The sequence below is a fragment of the Heterocephalus glaber genome, unplaced genomic scaffold (assembly GCF_053883595.1).
Source record: "Heterocephalus glaber isolate CG9 unplaced genomic scaffold, H.glaber_assembly_v1.0 deba00001755, whole genome shotgun sequence".
Classification (NCBI taxonomy): Eukaryota; Metazoa; Chordata; class Mammalia; order Rodentia; family Bathyergidae; genus Heterocephalus; species Heterocephalus glaber.
In genome coordinates this window covers 1-21,535 of record NW_028258453.1, presented here as the reverse complement: position 1 = coordinate 21,535, position 21,535 = coordinate 1, and the positions used below count along the sequence as shown (strand labels likewise).

General features: G+C 39.9%; 1 protein-coding gene and 1 pseudogene across 1 annotated transcript in view; one reads left to right on the top strand and one right to left on the bottom strand.

Moving 5' to 3' along the window:
• The window catches only part of LOC147821247 (adhesion G protein-coupled receptor V1-like), a 37,116-nt gene extending 15,969 nt beyond the window's left edge, over positions 1–21,147 (top strand). Inside the window, exons 7-8 of the mRNA XM_087201151.1 lie at positions 1,249–1,452; positions 19,476–21,147. The gene's annotated coding sequence lies outside the window, so the exon portion shown is untranslated. The remainder of the gene's footprint in view (positions 1–1,248; positions 1,453–19,475) is intronic.
• On the bottom strand, positions 13,120–18,905 carry LOC147821248 (SERTA domain-containing protein 4 pseudogene; annotated as a pseudogene).
• Positions 21,148–21,535: the final 388 nt, after the last annotated feature.

Sequence of the window (21,535 nt, the reverse complement as noted above, 5' to 3'; positions counted from 1 at the left end):
GGACTGTTTGAATACTTTGGAAGGAAAGATGTGTAAGTGACTAGTGGGAATATATTAAAAACATTTATTTCTAGTAAGAAAAGAAAATCAGCCCGATTGTTTGGGTCACCTGCAGTTCAATTTGATGAAATTGAACTGACAAGGGACTTGGGAGACAGCGTTGAGGAGCTCAGGCCAGAGAGGGGGCGTGTGCCAGGGAAGGAGGAGGTGGGAACTTGCGCGTGGGAGGGGGTGCACTCTGCCATTGGGGTCCCCTCCCCCCTAACGGTGGCCCATAACAGTGGCCATGAGCAGGCAGGCAAGGTGTGAGGCTGCGCCCGGAAGTGACCCACAGCCTCCAAACAGGGTCTGGGAGGACATGGTAAAGGGCAGGAGTAAGAAGTGCAGAGAGGCGGAGTCGGGAGCCGCTCTTGACCTCCGCGCCTGGGTAGCCCGAGCTAGAGAAGCAGCTGCGCGCGCGTGGACGAGGCCTCCGGGAACCTGGCCGGCCTCCCGGGGGGGGCTCCCGCCCGGCGTCCTGGCGGGGGCCCCCCGAGAAGGCGCGCACCCTGCAGCAGCCTGGGACCCACCGGGGTGCCATGCTGGGCCTCTCAAGGGGGCGGGACGGTGCCAGGCCTGCAGGGGGCACTGCAGCCTGGACAGACATGGGGTGGACTGGACCCAGTGAGCAGACGGGAGCGCGCGGGGCCTGCAGGGGTTGCAGCCTGGACGGAGATGGGGCAGATGGGGACCCACGCTGAAGGGGCTTAGGCTGTGTCCAGGATCCGGGGCTCAGCGCTCAGCCCTGTGCCTGCAAAAGTTACCTTAGTGCTAACAGCCAGCTTCAGACTTTGTAAAAATGACTGGCTGCCTCTCGTGGACTGACGTTAGGTTGCCCTGCATTTAGAACAGACAGTATGCTCCTGGGGATTGATACCGGTTTACTTCCATCTTGCTGGAGAGTTTTAATATCTAAAATTGTAGGCTTTTAAAAATGTAAGCACTGGAAGGTTTTTCCTTCTCCATTTATAGCCCTTGTTTTCTGTAGCTTGACAGAAAACTGAAATGCTGTTGTCTTAGTGACACCAACGGTGAGTGAAGCCCTTGTTCAGGCGGCTCCTGATAGGAACGGGGATGTGGTTGGATGTCTCTCCGTGCAAGTTATTGCCACTACTTTCCACCCTTTGTTGTCTGGTTGGGGGATGTGGTGTAAGACCCTGTCTGAAACGTGGTATGGAGATTTTAACAGCTGTGTTAAAATGACCACAGACACATCCACAGCCAGAATCATCAGGACTTGGAAACCGTTTCCCCAAATCCAAGCTCCAACCCGCTGGGGTCTGTCCCCCAGAAGACACCTGATGAGAGTTGCAGTGATGACTGACCGTGGCAGTGTTTCTGGAGCTCAGAAGAGGGAAATCGTACTTCAGGTTGGAAATGGGAAAGGAGATCGGCAAAGACTTTGAGGAAAAGGTAGGATTAGAACTGTAACAAATAGCGCTAAGCTTTGGATGTGTGCGGCCTGTGCTGGAAATATTGGGGGCTGGCGGAACTTCAGGGTGGTGGTCACCAGGGTCCCTCAGCAAGAGAACAGTCTGGCTGGAAAAGAGTTTCTGAAAGAGGAGGAAGTGGGAAGCAGGTTGGAAGATTGTTTGGCACCAGTCCTGGAGAGCCTGATTATGGTTGGCAGCAGGGCATTCATTCTGTAGGAAGGCACGAGTTGGTTCTTCTCTTTTAAAAATCATATGAGCCACTTTAAGTACAGTAGCATGTAGTACACTGAGTGATTTTTAAGTAGGAGAGCGACTTGATCAGAAGTGTAGTTCACAGTGAACACGACAGCAGTGCCTAGATGGATTGGACATTGACCGAGAAAGGAGAAGCATGGTTGTCAAAGCACTACTAGACTCCGGGCTGCGGTGGTGTAAAGGAGGGTTGCAATGGTAGGGATGGATAGGAGAGGACAGAGGTGAGAGTTGATGGAGAAAGATTGCAAAGACTAGATAGATGGCAAGATCCAAAAGATGGGAAGGGGAGAGAAAGGAAGAGAAAGGTCATCCAGGAATAAAGATTATGGATTGGAAAATTATCTTTGTAAAAGTGGAAGTGAAACTTGAAGATGTGGTGAGATTTTCAAGGGATATCATCATGGAGAGAAAAGGGCCGTAGGTAAATGTACTTTGGGAAAACTTTTAAACTTGAAGAGATAAAAGGAATTAAAAATCAGGTTAATGGTGTAATATGTGAGTATTTAGAAAAATAAAACCAGGAGAGTTGGTATGACAGAAGATTAGAAAAATACAAATATCTGATCAAATACTGCAAAAAGATAGAAAAGCTTAAAAATTGAGGGAGGCCATTGATTTTGATAATGGAAACGTTGGTCAAGTAAGAGAATTATGGAAGCTTATAAGAAAAGTAGGTGGAAGTAGGAGGGGTAGGGGAAAGGAAAGAAGGGAATGGAATTAATATGAGAAAATGAACAAATAGAAACAAAGTCTTTGTAAATAGGGAGGGATGGAGGGGTTGAAGGGAGGGCAGGCAAGGGGAAAAAATAAGAACCAAGAGAGTATGTAAAGGTGCATATCTGCAATGATGAATGTCATTATATTGTACGCCTAAAATGTCCCAATAAAAGGATAAAAAAATGGAAGTAGGCCAAGAACCTTGTCGCTGAATGGGAAGAGGGGGAAGGGCTGTTGGCTCATGGGAAGAGTTTTAGCTTCTAGGAGAAGGAAAGACTGAAGGGAAAGGTTCAGGGGAGGGAGTGAGATGGAGGCTCCAAGAAAGGGAAGACTTGAAGGAGCAAAGTCTGGAATATTTGGCATGGGAACATGAAGGGCACAACTTGTGAAGCTAACTGTGGAAGGAGGAGAGCTGCTCTCTCTTCTGAGGTGGTGAATACAAGAGCAAGAATTATATAGAGAAGTGTTAGGGGGAATGTAAAAGTAGCTCTAAAAGAAGTTAAGAGAGCTTGTTCTCACTGGTTTTGTTTTAGTAAGGTAAGAAACTGGTTCACCTTCTTTGGTGAGCTGCTGGAAATGGGAGCAGGGTAGCTGGTGAGGAGCTGGAGGTGGGAGCAGGGATTCAGGGTGAGGAGCTTGAGATGGGGGAAAGGGTGGAGAGTGTGGAGCTCAGAGTGGGAAAAAGGAATCCAGAGCAGTTGCTTCAGCACAGAAGTTCTTGTGATAATTACTTTATGCATTTGGAATATTAGCATAATTTCTCTCTCTCTCTCTCTCTCTCTCTCTCTCTCTCTCTCTCTCTCTCTCTCTCTCTCTCATGAGTGGTTGTGAGAGTCAGAACAATTTTGAGGATCATTGAGAAGCTGGATGGATTTGTTAGCATGTTGATCTTTTCCATTTAAGTACCATATGTAAGAAGTTTGCCAGTATATATAATTTTCAAACAATACTGTGTACTAGCATGGTTGAGCAACACAGTTTCTGGTACTGTATTTGTTATGGTTAATGAAGCCTTAGCAGAGACACATCTTTTTGGAGTTCAGTGAAGTTTTAACTTCAATTTCAGAGTGGTTCCAAGTGTAGTAGATAGAAAGTGTCATCCTGGGGCTGAGAACACTTGCCTGGCAGGCAGCAAGCCCTGAGGTCCCAGCACCACCACAAATAAAATATGTTTTTCTTTGAAGATCCAGTGAGTAAACCGTTTAAGTTTGCAAGCCACATGCTTGCTCTTCATCTTTTTAAAATTTATTTTCACAATCTTTAAGAACAGTAGAGATCTTTTTTAGTTTCCAGCCAGTGAAATAACGGTCTGTGTACTATGGTTTGCCCATCCTAATATGAAATGAGTATATCTTTTGAGAAGTGTTTGAAAGGCGCCCAGGGTCAAAAGTTATATGGGGATAGATTTGGAGATGCCTGTCTGGGAATTTCAGCATTGCAATTTTTAACTGAATTTGAATTGATTTTGTTAGGGAAGGGGAATAATGTTTGAATTTTTTAAGATTAAAGTTGATGGTTTTAAAATGACTTGGGACAACCTGAGGAAATACTGTTACAAAGTCTTGGGAGGAGGCAGAAATTCTTGAATAGTTAAATAATTCATTTCTGCATGACAGTGAGGAGAGGATACTTGGAAAATTATCGAAATCAATACTTTCAAAACTAGAAATAAACCCAAAGCTTACAACAACCCAGTGAACATTAATTGAAGAAAAGAAACAGAACCTCCATAGGAACAGTGGTGTGTTTTTTTTGTTTTTTGATTGGTGCATTTTAGGTATCCAATATGTTTACATTTATCATCAGGTGCTTGTACCCGTATATGATGTATCTTCCTTCTGATTTTTTCCCCATTGCCTGTGCACTCTTCATCCCCTCCACCCTTCCGTATTTACATAAATTTTGTTTCCATTTTTTTTCTTTTCTCATACTTTTTCCTTTCCCTTCTTCCCTTTCCCCTTCCCCTCCCACCACCCCTACACCTTTGGACCTTTTTCTATTTCAAGTTATCAATTATTCATTTTAATCTTTGTTTATACTTTCAATTTCTCACACTAGAGAAATTATTTGATATTTACACATATGTGTCCTATTTATTTCACTTAGGCGTATGGCCCAAGATGCATCCATTTAGCTATAAATGTCTCTAGTTTCTCATTCTTCATGGCTGAGTAGTACTCCATTTTATAAAAACAACCACATCTTTATCCAGTTTCCAGTTGATGTTCATTTGGGCTGTTTCCAAGTTTTAGCTATTACAAACTGTGCCGTGATAAACATGGGTGCACATATATCGCTGTGGTATGATTCTTTTAATTCTTTGGGGAAGATCCCCAGCAGGGGAATAGCTGGGTCAAATGGGACCTCTAGCCCTAGTTCTTTGAGGTATCTCCATACTGATTTCCACAGTGGTTGCACCAGTCTGCCCTCCCAGCAACATTGGAGAAGGGTTCCTTTCCACACCCTCACCAGCATTTGTTATTGGTTGATTTCTTGATAGCAGCCATTCTTTGTGGGGTGAGATGGAATCTCAGTGTTGTTTTCATCTGCATCTCTTGAATGACCAGTGATGTTGAACATTTTTTCATATATTCATTTGGTGCTTTTACTTCATTGTCTGAGAAATATCTGTTCATTTCAGATGCCCATTTTTGAATTGGGTCTTTGAATTTGGGAGGTCTTTTTTTTTTCCAGTTCTTTGTATATGCTTGGTAGTAGACCTTTGTCTGAGCTACAGCTGCTAAATATTTCTTCCCACATTGTAGGTTGTCTCTTAGCTCTGTTGGTAGTTTCTCTTGCAGTGCAGAAGCTTTTTGATATGATGAGATCCCAGGTGTTGATTCTTTGTGCTAGCTCTCGTGCTACTGAAGATTTGTTCATAAAGTCTTTTCCTATGCCAATGTCATCAAGAGTTCTACCTAACTTATCTTCCAGCAAGTTTAGTGTTTTTGTCCTAATATTTCGATCTTTAATCTACTTCCATCTTAGTTTAGTGCATGGTGATAGGTATGGGTCTAGTTTTAATCTGTGGCAGGCTGAAATCCAGTTTTTCCCACACCGTTTATTAAAGAGGCTATCTTTCCTCTGGTGAGGGTGGTTGCCTCCTTTATCAAAGATGAGGTGGCTGAGTGTGTCTGGAGTTGTTTCTGCATCTTCTTATGTATTCCACTGATCCTCAGGTCTGTTTCTTTGCCAGTGCCATGCTGTTTGTATCACAGTAGTTTTGTAGTATAGTTTCAAGTTGGGGATTGTGATACCCCCAGGCATGTCTCTGTTGCCTAGAATTGCTTTTGCTCTTTCAGGTCTCTTCTGGTTCCAAATGAATTTTTGGATTTTCTGTAGTTCTGTGAAGTATATTGTTTGAATTTCAATTGGCATTGCATGAAATCTATATAGTAGTTTTGGAAGTATGGCCATTTTCACCATATTGGTTCTTCCTACCCAGGAGAAAGGGATGTCTTTCCATTTTCTTACATCCTCCTTGATCTCCTTTTTCAGAGTGCTATAGTTTTCAGTGTAGAAGTTTCTTGCTTCCTTTTTCAGGTTGATTCCTAGATATTTCTTTTTTTTTGGATGTTACTGTAAAAGGAATTGTTTCTTGAATTTCTCTCTCAGTGAATCTGCTGTTTGTGTATAAGAAGGCTATTGTTTTTTTTGAGTTTTGACCTTATATCCATCTACTCTACTGAATCTGTCAATTAGGTCTAGAAGACTTTTGACCAAGATTTTTGGATCTTCTATGTAAAGTATCATATCATCAGCAGATAATGACCATTTAAAGTCTTCCTTTCCTGTCTTTATTCCTTTTATTTCTTTCTCTTTTCTAATGGCTGTGGCTAATGTTTCCAGAACTGTATTGAACAGGAGTGGTGATAGTGAGGATCATGGTCTTGTTCCTGATTTTAATGTGAAAGTTTTCAGTTTTTGACCATTTAATATGATGTTGGCTATTGTTTTTTCATGAATAGCCTTAATCAGGTTGAGATAAAGACCTTGTATTCCAATTTTCTGTAGGGTTTTTATCATGAATGGGTGTTAAATTTTGTCAAATACCTTTTCTGCATCTATTGAGATGATCATATGGTTTTTGTCCTTGACTCTGGTAATGTAGTGTATTACATTTATCGATTTATGAATGTTGAACCATCCTTGCATCCCTGGGATAAATCCAACTTGGTCAGGGTGTATGATCTTCTTGATTACCCTCTGTATTCTGTTTACCTGTATCTTGTTGAGGATGTTTTGCATCTATGTTCATTAGGGAGATTGGCCTGTAGTTCTCTTTTTGAGTTGGGTCTTTCCCTGGTTTGGGGATCAAAGTAACACTTGCTTTCAGGAATGAATTTGGAAGCCTTGCTTCCCTTTCAATTTCCTTGATGAGTTTAAAGAGTAATGGTGATAGTTCTTCTTTAAATGTCTTGCAGAATTCAGCAGTGAAGCCATCAGGACATTGGCTTTTCTTTGTTGGTAAATTTTTTATTACATTTTCAATTTCACTCGTTGTAGTTGGGTTGGTTAGAATTTCTATATCTTCTTCATTTAACTTTGGTAATTCGCATGTATCTAGAAATCTGTCCATTTCTTCTGTGTTTTCCATTTTAGTAGAGTACAGGTTCTCAAAGTAGGATTGATGATCCTCTGGATTTCTGGTGGGTCTGTCGTGACTTCACCTTTTTCATTCTTAATTGCATGGATTTGAGCCTTTTCTTTCCATTTGTTTTGATAAGGTTGGCTAAAGGTTTATCAATTTTATTTATTCTTCCAAAAAACCAACTCTTTGGTTCATTAATGTTTTGTACCATTCTCTTAGTGTCCATTGCATTGATTTCTGCTCAGATCTTTATAATTTCCTTTCTTGTATGAGCTTTGAGTTTGTTATGCTCTTCTTTTTCTAGGAGCTTGAGGTTCTGCATTAGGTTATATAACTTGAGTTCTCTCTGTTTTCCTAATATGGGCATTGACTGCTATTAATTTCCCCCATAGAACTGCTTTCAGTGTGTCCCGTAGAATCTTACATGTTGTACTGGCATTATCATTTACTTGTAGAAACTGTCTAATTTCTTCTTTAATTTCTTCTGTGACCCATGGGTTGTTCAGGAGGGTGTTATTCAATTTCCATGTGTTTGTGGGTGTTTTGCAGATTCTTATGTTATTGATCTCCAATTTTATTGCCCTATGATCTGACAGTATACAGGGGATGACGTCAATTCTTTTACGTTTAGTTAGACATGTCCTGTGAACTAGCTTGTGTGTTTTGGAGAATGACCCATGTGCAGCTGAAAAGAATGTGTATTCTGATTCTGTGGAGTGGAACACTGTGTAAACATCTATTAAGTCCATTTGTTCAATAGTTCGGTTCAGTTCTAGAATTTTGTTTTTAATTTTTTGTCTAGATGGTCTATTTGTGAGAGTGGGGTATTGAGGTCTCCCACTATAATTGTATTAGTGGTTATTTGGTTTTTCATGTCCATTAATATTTGTTTTGTATAGTTGGGTGAATTTCTATTTAGTGCATATATGTTTAGGATTGTCATCTCTTCCTCTTGGATTGTTCCTTTCACAAGGATGTGGTGACCATCTTTGCCTCTCTGAATTAGTTTTGATTTGAAATCTACTTTGTCTGCAAATAAGATTGCTACACCTGATTTTTTTCTGTGTTCCTGTCTCCTGGAGAACTGTTTTCCATCCTTGTACTTTGTCTATAAATTTCCTTTTGAGTTAGATGTGTTTCTTGTATACAGCATATTGCTGGATTTCGCTTCTAAATCCATTCTGCCAGTCTATTTCTTTTGCTTGGTGAATTGGGGCCATTAATATTGATAGTTAAAATTGATAGATATTGACTCATCCTTGTCATGGTGTTTTGCTGTTGTTGGCTCTTTTATTTCATTTTTCCCCCTTCCCCTTTAGTGTCTTACCTTGCCTGGTGGCTTCCCTCTGTTGGGTCTCATGGAGTTGTGACCTTCATTATCTTTTTCTAGGATGTTGCTTAGAATTGTTTGGACTGCTGGTTTGGTGTTCATGAAATTTCTCATGTTTTCCTTGTCATGGAAGTATCTACTTTCCCCATCGATTTTGAAAGGTAATTTTGCAGGATACAACAGTCTAGGTTGGAAGTTACTTTCTTTTAGGGCTTGAAATACTTCACTCCAGGCTCTCCTTGATTTGAGGGTTTGTGTTGAGAAGTCTGCTGTGATTCTAATGGGCTCTCCTTTATAGGTGATTGGTTTCTTTTCTCTAACTGCCTGTGGGATTTTGGTCTTCTGTTGGGTTTCTGGGATCTTGCCTATTATATGTCTAGGTGTAGATATTTTTGATAATGGCTAGTTGGAGTTCTATATGCCTCACTTATCTGTATGTCCAATTCTCCACCTCTGTCCAGGAAGTTTTCTACTATTACTTCTGTGAACAGGTTTTTTTTTTTTATGTCAATTATACTTTCTCCTGTCTTTTTGTGGACTCCTGTCAGTTTTATGTTGTTTTTCTTTGCATCGTTTAGCAGCTGCTGGCTTGATTTCTTGTGGTCCCTTACTATATTTAAGAAATCTCTGTTTTTGTGGTTCTTCACCGCAATCCTGTCTTCTATATCTGATATTCTATCTTCAGATTCCTTTAATCTGTTCTGTATGCCTTCAGTGGAGTTTTTAATTTCCTGAATATTTGTCTGAATCTGTTTCATGGATTCCATTTCTTTCTTATGTTTGACAATCATGGTTTCCATTTCTTTCTTATGCTGGGCATTTGTGGCTTCCAGCATATTTTTGAGGTCATCTATTTTTATCTGTTTCTGTTTTAGAGCCTCTAATCATGTCTTTCACTCTGCTCACCATCTCTGTAGTTATCTTGGAGATTATTTCTGTTTTGAATTTTTCTAGAGCCTCATGCATCTGTTTTGTTACTTCCTGTGCTATCAGTTCATGGTGTCCAGGTGGTTGATTATCAGACTTTTCCACCTCATTTCCCCCAGTATTTGACTTTTGTGAGGTGGAAGTCACCTTACTTAAATGTCTTCTCATTTTTATTTTTGGTACTGTCTTTGGTTTAGTTCCTGGGTTAATACTTTGAAGTTGCTTATTGTAAGTATCTTTGTTGATGTATTTAGAACCCTTCTGGAATGATTGCTTCTCAGAGGTGTCTTCCAGATATAGCTAGCCTTAAGATTTTGAATCTGTAATGGTGCTGAGGCTGTCTCATTTTCATTGTACCAGGAAGGACAACTGATTAGATCAATCACGATACCTTAGCCCAAGTGATACAATCAGCAACACAATAGCATCGAGTACCTCTTAGAAAATGACAATTTGTGGTAGTTATTAATCTGTCGCCTTTAACTGTGTGAATTAAATCAAAGACAAGGGCCAGCCCAACATATGTTTATAGTGAATAAACTCTTCAGTATGGCAACTTTACCTTTTGGAGTAAATGGAGGGATAAATAGGGAGTTAGAAGGAGTTGGGGAGGGATGGATAGGTAGGTAGAAGGATAGGGGAAGAGAGAAGCTGAGCGAGTCCCAGCACCCATAAGGAAGCTCCCCTGCTGCCATTCCATGATCCTAGAGCAGAGAAGGTGAGCCCTGTGGGCGCCAGAAGAAACTCCCCCACACCGTGGAAATAAGAAGACATGCAAACAAGCCTCAAAAACAGACTTCCAGATCACCTACAGAAACCCCAAAGGGAAACGAGATGGAACAATGTGATACTGAACCACCTGGACTCTGAACTGGCAACAAAAGAGGATCTGGGAAAAATGAAATCAGAAATAATTACTCAGATAACAGCAAAGATTGTACTCATAGTGCAAGACATGATTAATAAATCTAGAGAGGATACAGATAAAAAATAGAGGAGCTAAGGAACATGATGGAATCCCCAACATAGGAAACAAATGGAATCCATAATATAGATGCAAACAGATTTCCAGGAGATTACAAACTCCACGGAAAGTCTGCGCAGCAGAATGAAGCAATGTGAGGATAGAATTTCAGATATAGAAGATAAGATTGCAATGAGTGACCAGGAAAAGAAAAATTGCTTTAAAATTGTAAGGGAACATGAGGAATCAATCCAGCAGCTGCTAGACGATGCAAAGAAGAATAACATAAGACTGATTGGAGTCAATGAAGAAACAGGAGAGAGTGCAGATGACATCAAAAAACAGTTCACAGAAGTGATGGCAGAAAACTTCCCAAGGAGGGGAAAAGAACTTGACATACAGATAAGTGAGGCGTATAGAACTCCAGCTAGCCTTGATCAAAATAATGTACACATAGGCATATAATAGTTAGGATTCCAGAAATCCAACAGAAGAACAAAATTCTACAAGCAGTTGAGAGAAGAAAAACAAATCATATACAAAGGAAAGCCCATCAGAATCACAGCAGACTTCTCAATGCAAACCCTCAAGGCAACAAGAGCTTGGAGTGATGTATTTCAAGCCCTAAAGGAAAACAGCCTCCAACCCAGAATGATGTACCCTGCAAAACTATCTTTCAAAATTGGTGGAGAAATAAGATTCTTTCATGATAAAGAGCACCTCAGGAACTTCATGAATACCACACCGGCACTCCAAAAAATTTTAGACAATACCCTAGGAAAAGACAATGAGGATCACAACCCCAGGAAACCCAGCAGAATGAATCCATTGGGTGTGACAAATTAAATGCAAAGGGGGAGAATCCAACAAAAAGAAAAACTCATGACAAGGCTTTAAAAACTTTTGACTTCATCTCCCTAATGAGTGTATAATTCAATCTTATTATTGTACTGATTAGTATTTTTCTGATTCTAGAGTTGCACACCATTCCTTGTGCTATACTGGCTATTTATCATCTTATGTCTACATTTTAATTGGGTTGTCTATTAATGAGCTCTAAGAATTCTTTATGTATTCTGCTCATAGGTTATATGCATTGTAATTATGGTCTGTTTAAGGACTACTTTTCATTTCAATGATGTCATTTAAAGTTCTAAATTTTGACGGAATCTCATTTATCAATTTTTTCTTTTATGCATCATGGCTTTTGTATCCTAGGTAGTTCTTGCCTACTCTGAATTCATAAATATTTTCCCTTATAATTTCTTCTTAAAGTTTTATACTTTTAGGCTTTCTTATTTAGGTTCATAGATCCCTTCAGGTTATTTTCATGCATGGAAAAAAAGGGTTGAGGTTAATTCTTTATATATGGATACCAGGTGTTCTAGTGCCATTTGCTGAAGACACTCTCTCTTCCTTGGCTCTTGAATCGAGTTTATAGTCTATAAAATGCTAATGTTAAGTAATCTTTCAAAACTCAATGGACCATATATCTGTGGTTCTATTTCTAGATTCTCTGTTTTATTCAAATGATCTATATGTCTTTCCTTACATCAACACTGCCTTGATTACTGTAGCTTTAGAAGAAGTCTTAAAATTGGGTGCTAAATGTCTTCCAACACTGTTTTTGGCTTTTCTGGGTCCTTTGTCCTCCTACATAACTTTTAAATTTCAATATCCAGTTCTTCATTTATAGCAAGTATACACAGACCTGAATTTTTTATATACCTTGTGTTTTCTAATCCTGCTAAATTCAAGTACAAGTTCTAGGGTCTCCTAGAGATTTCTTATTTTCTCTGTAGATGATCATTTCATCTACATATAAAGATTTTGCTTCTGCCATGCCAGTCCTATCCTAGTTGTGTCATTTTATTGCCAGACTATTTTGGTGGGGACTAGGTTTCAAAGTTTAATGGACAGATAAAGAGTAAGCATATCTGCCCTTGTTCCCCACCTTAAGGAGAAAGCATTATATCTTCTCCATTCATACCAGGCATTCTCACTGGAAGTATGGAGTGGATGTCTTTAATCTGTTGAGAAGGTTCTGTTCTACTTCTAGTCTCCTGATAGCTTTCACCATGAACAGCTGTAGAATTTAGTCCAATACTTTTTCTCCAGCTAGTGACAGGATCATATGGCTTTTTCCTTTCCTCTGTTAAAAGGATGACTTTTGGGGGTGGATCTTCCAAGGCTGAACCAACACTGCCATCCCTATAACAAAACCACTTTCTACATCCTGCCAGATCTGACTTCTAATAGTTTGTTTTGTTAAACAAATTTCTATCTATTTTCTTATTTTTTCTTCTATTTATCCAGTTTTAGGATTAGCACAATGTTGATTTCCTAAAATGAGGGGAAAAGTGTTCCTTCTTTTTTTCCTGCTTTAATTGTTTGATATAATTTATCAGTTAAAATGTTTATGAGCCTGCTGTTGTCATATAGGTAGGTTTTCAAGCTAGGAATATACTTTCTTTAATAAGTGCTATTCAAATTTTATATTTCCTCCAGAGTTAGTTTCATTAATTTGTCTTCTAAGTTACTCTTAGAAGGTGTCAAATTTATTTCAAAAAATATTTTTGTAATATGCTTTCTATATCCTTTTAAATTCTGTAAAATCTGTGGTAATGTCTCCTAGATCTTGATATTGTAATTTTAAGAATGTATAACTGATATTGTGTAACAGGAAGAAAAGGTCTAAAAGAGCAGGGGAATTGGGAGGGGTAGGGGAAGGGACAAAAGGGAAAGGAAAAAATATGAGAAGAGGAAAACAATGGAAACAAGGTCTTTGCAAATAGGATAGGGTGGAGGGGGTGAAGGGAGGGCAGGGGAAGGGGGAAAAAAAAAAAGAACCAAGAGACTCATGTAAAGGTGCAAGATCCCAATGATGAATGTAACTGTATTTTATACCGAAAATGTACCAATAAGGTTAATGGGGAAAAAAATCATAAAATTGGCCTTTGCACTCAACCTCAAGGTCACTTCCCAGAGGGTCCTGGTTGAGGGGTCACCACCTCTGTGAATGTCATTTGCCTTCTCATCGTTTCATTTGGCCTTTTCCTGGACACCAAGAGACCTGGCATTCGTATCAAAGATTTCACTGGCCGATGTCTGGCCATCACTCTTGTAAATAGCTGCACTGCCTACATCGAAGTTCAACTGGTGGGAACAACTGGGCAAAGGCAGAGGGGGAGAGAAGGAGGCGGCGGAGGCGGAGGAGGCGGTGCAGGCGCTTCCGACACTCGCATGGACTGGAAGGGATAGATTCAGGTAGTGGCCCCACGCTCCTGGTAAAAACAGCAGGCATAGAACTTTTTACGCTGCTCTTTGGTCATGCGCGGTCATTTTCGGTAAGGACAGTCTTGAGCCATGAACCACTCTTGGGCGGAGGCGCTGCCAACGGGGGAGGCCGCCGGGAAGCACCAGTTACTCTGCATGATGATTTCGCCATGGGTCCTCTTCATCAAATTGTTTATAAGAACGAATCTTCGGAGGTGCACTTCAGGATCGTTCCTCAAAAATCGAGATGGTTCTATGGCTACAGCTGCTGAGTGGTGGGTGAAAATCCTCTTCTTCCACATACTTTCTCTTAGAGTATGTGATCTTGGGTGTTACAGCATTTGAAATCCTCCTGTAATGGGACCCTGCCAGGGGTGCCCGGCTCCCGGGTCTCCCTGCAGGGGAGCCTTTCCGGCCCCGGGGCCTCAGACCTCGCTAGCTGTCAGCCTCCCATGGTGCTTGGTACCCAGCAAGTTCAGCAGCCCCTTCCGAGACAATGGGCTGGCAGAACCTATTCAGGGATAAAACCAGAGTCATCTCTGACAGCCTCAGATCTGGTCGGCTGGCGGCCACCGCAGCTGGGCTCTGGGCTCCCGGCTCCGCTCTGGGCGCGCTGTCCCGCGGGGCCGAGGTCCGGTCCCCCGCGCTGCAGACGGCGCGCGAGGAGCCCGCCAGTCGCGTTTGCCATCTCCCCATGGGCTTTGAGGGGCAGCTCCGCGGGACACCCTGGGCCCAGGAACCTGACGCGCCGTGCCTCTGGCGCCCCAGCCCGCCCGCCGCTCCGTGGGGCGCCCTCAGTTCCATCTTCTTACTACCTCACAAGATTAAATTTCAACACATGAACTTTGGGTGCTACCCACTGAAGTCATACCCAAGCTGTGGCAAATGGTTTTTCTCTTTGTTATGTCAAACATCAATGAATTTATAGATCAAGTTAGGCATATTGAGACTTTTTTTCTGTCCTCATATTAATCTGCTTAGGCTTTTATAACAAAATGTCACAGAAACAATAAAAAGACATTTCTCACAGTTTTGGATGTTATAAGTCCAGGATCTGTGTGCTTGCATGGTAGATCTCATCTAGGGCTGCTTCTCTTGGTGGCTGTTGCTCAGTACATGTTCACGGAGCTTTTTTGTGTGTACTCAGTTTTAAAAAGGGGAGAAGGGACAGCAAGAAAGAGGAGAGAAAGTTCTTAGGTGTCTCTCTACTTATATGGACATTATTCCTAGCCAGTTTATCTCAGAAACCGGGATGCGTGATTGCAGTGGGTAGACAAATAAAGTTACCCATCATTTTAAAAGCTGTGCTACACTGTCATGGTGCAAAGTCTTTGGTACACATCGATGGATTCTGCTTGCTAGTATTTTACTTGCTTCAGTATTCCTGAGGGATTTTTTAAAATTTTTGTCTCCTTTGGTATGATTATATAACTTTGACATCAAGGTGTCGTCAGTCTCATTGAATGGAACATGTTCATTCATCAGGTTCAGTTACTTATGGAAGTTGATAGCACTTCCTTGTGTATCCAAGATTCTTCCCATGAAAAAGTTCACTGGATGTCTATTGGGCTTATATAAGAGAAACAGATATAAAGTGCAGACAGTGAGAAAGAAGAATAGGCCTTTCTTGGAAAGAGCAAAGTTTTCATTATGTATCGGTCAATTTCATATAGAAGGCTGCGATTGTGTAAGTGAGAATGACTATCATGAACTAAATGTTCACACTCACCGATTTCCTTTTCCACACTCATCACCCTATTCTTATGCACAGCACACATACACCTAATATCCTGTCTGCAGCCAGGCTCATCCTGTCCCCCGGTATTCCTGTGGAAATGAAGCTCACCACATTGCTGCTGCAGCCACTCCTTGCAGAGACGCCCTTGCACTTATCTATTCAGTGCAGACACAGCCATATCTCAGCAGTTTTTCCACAGGGTGCTCATTTCCCAGGTGGCTGCTTGGATGGCTTCTGTGTTGTAGCCTGAAAGTTACTGTTAGAATTAACTCCAACATGGGTTTGATTTTGACCAATAGGAGAGAAGTGCTGGGAGAAACAGTGCAGATACATCGCTTGTTCTTCTTGTGTGTCCCCCTTCTTAACACTTCCAAGACAGGTGCTGTGGACTCTGAAGACATCTCCGGTAGGGAAATGAGCTGCACTGATGACAGACTTTAGCCAGCTCCCCATCTCACCCTCATGTATTTTACTCTTTCTCTTTCTCCCTCTCTCTCTCTCTCTCTCTCTCTCTCTCCCTCCCTCCCTCACTTTCTTTCTTTGAGATGAGGTCTTGCAATGTAGTTCAGACTGGACATGAACTTACTATATACCCCAGGCTGATCGCCAACTCATTACAATCCTCCTGCCTCAGCTTCCTGAATGCCAAGATTACAAGCATGAGCCACCACACGACTTTTTCCTTTGTCTTATTTTTGCTGTTGTACTCTTCTTTCATCCTGATCCTCTCTCATTGCCCCTCACTGTTGCTTCTCCGGAATATAACCCCAATTGCACAAGAAAGAATAACAAGGATTGACCAAATTAAAAAAAACTTCTGCACATGATAGGAATCAATTAGTAAACTGAAGAAACAACCTACAGAATGGGAAAATACTTTTTCTAACTATTCATCAGACAGAGGACTAATATCTAGAATGTATAAAGAACTCAAAAGAAAAGAAATTTAAAGACCCAGCCAAGAAATAGGCAAGTGTAATTTATAGATACATCTCAGAAGAAGCACAAATGGTCAACAAATGTATGAAAAAATGTTCAACATCTCTGACCACTAGAGAAATACAAATAAAACAACAGTAAGATTCCACCTTCCACCATAAAGAATGCTATCATCAAGAAGTCAGAGAATAACAAATGCTGGCTTGGCTGTGGTAAACAATAATAATAATAATAATAAATAAAACAAAAAGAAAGGAACCCTCCTACAGTGTTGGTGGAAATGCAAATTAGTACTCCAGTATGGAAATCAGTATGGAGATTTCTCAAAGAACTAAAACTAAAAATTCTGTATGACCCAGCTATTCCCCTTCTAGATATCTTCCCCAAAGAGCTAAAGACATCATATTACAATGATACGTGCATCCACACCCATGTTTATAGCAGCACAATCCATTATACCTAAAAACTGGACACAGTCTGTGTGCTGATCAACTGATAAATGGATAAAGCAAACGTGGTACTACCCATAGTAGAATACTACTTCATTGTAAGGAAGGATACATTCAAGACATTTTTAGAAAAATGGATGGACCTGGATAATATAATGTTTTGTGAATAAATCAGACACACAAGCTTCAATACCATATGGTATCTCTCATCTGAGTAAAGCAAAGAACAAATAAAGAGAGTAGTAAAGAACAGGTAGAAGGAAACAAGGGGCAAGACTTCTTGGAAATAGGAATGAGTCCAGGAGACCAAGGGCTAGGGGAGAGGAGGAAGAAAAGGGGAAAGTAAGTAGAATTAAGATACACCGTGTACAGGAACCTAATAACCTCCATGAGTACACATACCCACTTCCAAGACAAATGGAATCATCATTCATTGAAGCAGTACTTCAAACATGTACTAATAAAAGAAAAACAAAAACAAAAAACTTCTAATAGTTTGTTTTGTTAAACAATTTTCTATCTATGTTCATACTTTTTTCTTTTATTATCTTTATCCAATTTTAGGATTAGCACAATGTTGAGTTCCTAAAATGAGGGGAGAAGTGTTCCTTTTTTCTGCTTTAATTGTTTGATATAATTTATCAGTTAAAATGTTTATGAGCCTGCTGTTGTCATATAGGTAGGTTTTCAAGCTAGGAATATACTTTCTTTAATAAGTGCTATTCAAATTTTATATTTCCTCCTGAGTTAGTGTCATTATTTTGTCCTCTAAGTTACTTCTTAGAAGTTGTCAAATTTATTTCAAAAAAGACTTTTGTAATATGCTTTCTACATCCTTTTAAATTCTGTAAAATCTGTGGTAATGTCTCCTAGATCTTAATATTGTAATTTTAAAAATGTATAATTGATATTGTGTAACAGGAACAAAAGGTCTAAAAGACCCAGGGAATTGGGAGGGGTAGGGGAAGGGAAAAAAGGAAAAGGAAAAAATATGAGAAGAGGAAAACAATGGAAACAAGGTCTTTGCAAATAGGGAAGGGTGGAGGGCGTGAAGGGAGGGTAAGGGAGGGGGGGGGGAAGAACCAAGAGACTCATGTAATGGTACAAGATACCAATGATGAATGTAACTGTATTGTATACCTAAAATGTACCAATAAAATTAATGGGGGAAAAAACCTGACTTTGCTGGGGCAGAGGATGTAGCTCAGTGGTGCTGTGCTATCTGGCATGCACAAGGTCCTGAGTTCAAGTCCTAGTACCAAAAAAGCTGTCTTTGCTTTCACAGGTGTAAAGGATTTTTATTCCTTCTGATTCTTATTGCAAGAGATCTCTGTTAATTGACCTACAAAAGTTCTGACTAGTTTTATTTATAGTCACAAACCTAAAAATTATAAAAGTTATTATAATTCAACTTGGCCAAATATATCTCAGTGTTCTCTGGTTTATAAGCAAGTCGTCTTATGTGTGTCTGTCTGTCAAATTTTTTACAATATATACAGCTGTTTCATTTGAGCTAAAAAATGTTTTTCTTTTTTAGCCTTTTCGGATTTTAAAAATATTGCCTAAAACTTAAGTTGACTTATACATAAATGTCATTAGAGTTAAAGACCTGCTTCCCCTTAGGTTGCCAGGTGATCAAAATGATGTCAAGGCTGGTTTTATAAATGCAATATATATTTTTTTCGGTGTATAATAACTTGGAAATCTTTCATTGGTCAAAGTAATATGTTAATTGTTACAATTTGATTCTCATAGGTCATCTAAAAATTTGTTGGCATAATTAAATGGGGACCCTTAGGCTCAAAAACCCGCTAGACAGGACTCCCCTTGGTGAATAAGGGAGCAACTGCCTGGAAATATTCTCCAGCCTTTGTTCACAAAGGGGACCCCAATAATTTCCATAGCCTCAGGCAAAACATACACCAATAAACATTGCTAAACATGTTATTGTGATATGTTCACATTGGTTATCATCAAAAGGCTAAGTTTTCTGTTAGCAAATAATAAGATTTTATTAAAAGATGCTCTTGGTATAAAACTAAATTAAAGGAACAAAGTGTTTAATATAGCTGTGGTACTCATTGTTGCTAATTTCATGGTGTGGTAAATGTATTCATGCCTTCTGGGTGTACAGGCTTTCAAAGTATTGTTTATGGTAATAACCTTTCTTTGACTCAGGTATCTGCCTTTCTCATGCACCCCAGGTACTTGTGAGAAGAGGTACATGTCAAGTTTACATGAAATAACCAGTCAGTAATTTTCTTAAGAACATATGCGATGCGTTTTTTATACGTGTTAGCACACTTAGGGATGGATGCTCAGGCACCAAACTGTCCAGACAAAGTCACACATTAAAATTAGAGGCTAGACATGATAAACTTTTAAGGTACACTTATAGGCTGGTATGTACATTCTCTTTAGATGGTATCCTATTAAAGAATAACAAATTAGGTGAGAGTCTTCTTTGTGTCCTTTAATGCCTTATGATCAGATGGAAGTATTTGACGAAAAAAACTATTCTGTGGTAACATAGACATTTAAGTGTGTAACAATAATATCATCATGATTGTCATGATAAAATACTATGTGTGGCTCTTGATCTCGTCTTCTCTATAAAACTATATAACTGCTGTCTGTTAACATTCTGCAGGGATTCAACTACTAGAACAACCATAGTTAATAAAAAATAACAGTTCTCTAACTATATTTTATATTTCAAAGTTCTTGATATTCAGGTAAAATTATAAGTTAAGCTCACTGCTCCTACTAAAATGCTGCTCTCACTGATCTTCTCTTTTGGGTGTTCAACAACTGAAGTTTAGAGACCAGAACTAGAAAAGTAACTGGGCTAAAAAGACAGCCAATATTTTGGCCCTGGCCCTTCAAGATCAGTGAGGAGCCAGGACAAGAGGGAACCTTTCTACAGGATCTTACAACTTTGGTGAGTCACCCAACCTCCCAAGCAGGAAGATTGTCTCGTGCCCGAGGACAGAATCAAGAATAGTATGCCAAATGAGGATCATCAAGAGGGAAAGTCTCCCACGCTTTCACCAAAAGCAACACGGTCAAGCAAGACCATGACCCATCCTGATGCCTGACACTGACAGAAGAGCTAAGAGGCTCTATACATGATCCAAAGTAATGCTTGAGGAGACTTAATTGACCTTGATAGATAGCAAGAGGTTAATTTTGATTGACACAGGTCTCACTATAACTTAGTCTTAAATGCCCAAGTAGAAAAGTATAAGTGAAGATATTAAATCAAGACCATAATAATACAGCTAGATATAAAAAGGGGCTCCAAGTGCTAATCATTTCTGGCAGTTTCTAGCTACACTGATAGCTGAGCACTGTTGTGGGTCATTAAGAAAACCGTGGTAAAATGTATATGAGTTCATTAAGAGTTTCTAAATTTCTTAGGTAAAATTGTCCTTCAAATTGTCTCTATCTTCTTACAGTGTAAACGAGAGAGACTTAAGACAAAATATCAGACTTACAGATAACCTCCATCAGTAAAAGAGTCTAAGAGCCAGTGGGTTACAATCACTAATTCAGTTCCTAAATGTGGCCTTTTCCCCAACCTGCCTTTCCATTCTAGTGCTCATGCTTAGATTATATATGTTCTAATTTCTTGAAATTTTTGTTTATTCCTGCCTAGAAGCTGCCAAACTCTGGGTGATCACACAGAAGTAACAAACAACAAATGTGCTAGATTCCTTTTACTGGGATCCAGCAGATCAACCTTATATGGAAAGTTCGTAACTGGTAAACTGTAGCATGACTTCTACCATGAGATTAGCTCTCTGGAGAGGGCCTCTGACTGCAGTCTCCCTCACATTAATCCTTCTCAGCTTGAAGCAGTTAGATAGAAATTATACCCTTTTCTCCCCTAACCACAGTTAGGGATACTTCTTCAGAGGGGTAAATATTGTAGACAGCTAAGTAAATTAGATATCTTGTACACAATTAGACAGGGTCAGCTCTTGAGGAGTCAATATGAAAGACAATTGAGACATATCCACTGAAGTTCAACATTATATAAAAACAGAAAAAGTGCTACACTCACTTCCCCTAGGGATGATTAGCAATGATTGATATTGCAAATAGATATCAATCCCCTTAAGTGGGGACCAGAAGCTCCCTAGCTCATTTTCTTTCTGGAAATTCCTTGTTCATTCCATATATGCTTGCTACATAGCTTGTTTCCTCATTTGATCCCCATTTAATGAATATTATCTGGGTGACTGTACTTGTAATCTTATTGGTTGATTGGGTTTTGTCCCACCTTAGGGGCCCATCTTGTGATTTCCCATTGGATCATATTAGTTGACTATAGTTTTGTCCCACCTTGTACCTGTCTCACCTCATGGCTTTGCTCAATAAAATGCCTTTGAGAAACAGAGTAAGTGGGAAACTCATTTTCCAGGCCCCCTTCTGTCTCTCTTAGACAGAAGCTATCTTTCTCTCAATAAATTTTTCCTGCTCTTAACCTCTGTTGTTCCTGGAATTCATTCTTCAATTTTAGAGAATGTGAACTTGGTGTTTCAAAAATCTAGCAGGTTGGGGGTTATAATATTGCCTTATATTATTTGGATTAGTTTGCTTATTTAGATTGATATAGATATCCTAGTTAGGTAGAAATATTCTAGTCAGTCAGACAGGGCTGGGCCCTAGAAGTCAGTGCAGAGGATGAGAACACACTGAAGCTGTGGCTGGAGGTTCATTTGAAGAAGATTAAAAGTCACCGTGGCCAGATTGCATACTTCCCTAAGGGATGAACAGAAGTTTGAGATTATTGGTACCACCCTTTTGGGCTTTCTCATATAGATAGACCATTATCTCCTTGAGGGTGAGTCATCCGCCTCCATCCACTAACA